Below are 938 nucleotides of genomic sequence, written 5' to 3'. Positions count from 1 at the left end.
AAAAAAACATTTTTAGTATTTTGGCTTTTTTTAAACTGCAAAACTACAGAAATTTAGATCAAGCCAGGGGCGGAGCTACAGGGGGGGACAAAAGGAGGCAGCTGCCCATTTGGCAAAAAACTTTCCACCCTCACTTGCCCTTCCATATCAAAGTGAATATTAGTATTTTTATTGATATAGATTAAGTATTCATCTATACAAGTTTCTTGAAACAATGCAAAAATAACAAAAGCAACATTTTTGAATTTGAGCCCCCCAAAATTAATAAATATTATGTGTTTACTTGTACATAATTTTTATTCTTTCATTTGTAATGGGCTTCCACTCTGCTGTTCTCATTTATCACCCATTACAAAGTCTAAAATCAGAAGTTAAAAAGACATTAAAGTGAAAGAGAATAAATCTACACTGAAAAAAACAAAGTACAAAATTAAAAATCAGTCCAAATTTTCCAACAGTCCAATTTTTTCTAAACTATTTAACATCTATCAAGATACTTTTTTTTATTACAGACTCAAGGTCCATTTGCCACAAAGACACAACAGATAAAATACTCAAAAGCAATAAAAGAAATGTACATGTACATGTAAATGTACAAAATAAAAAATGTAAAAAATAAAATAAATGAGAGACACTATGATAAAAGTATAAGAGCTAATAAAAACAATGACATAAAATTTTGTAAACTTAAAAAAAAAAAACAATTGAAGACTTAAAAAATTAAAAACTTAAGTTTAAAAGAGGCGACCATACCTAAACCTCCAGATTGAGGACTGATATTTAAAACCGGATATTTATTTATCAAGGATTTATTCCGAGGGGTATTACAATTATTTGTCATAACTCGTTTTATTTAAACCAAAAATTTCCAAGCAAATCAAAGCAATGAAAACTATAATAATGGCGGGTTGGCGTCCGTCCCATGTCATCGTAAACAA

This window comes from Oryzias melastigma, linkage group LG9 (assembly GCF_002922805.2).
Source record: "Oryzias melastigma strain HK-1 linkage group LG9, ASM292280v2, whole genome shotgun sequence".
Lineage (NCBI taxonomy): Eukaryota > Metazoa > Chordata > Actinopteri > Beloniformes > Adrianichthyidae > Oryzias > Oryzias melastigma.
The sequence above is the reverse complement of the archived record's forward strand: the minus strand, read 5'-3'. Positions refer to the sequence as shown.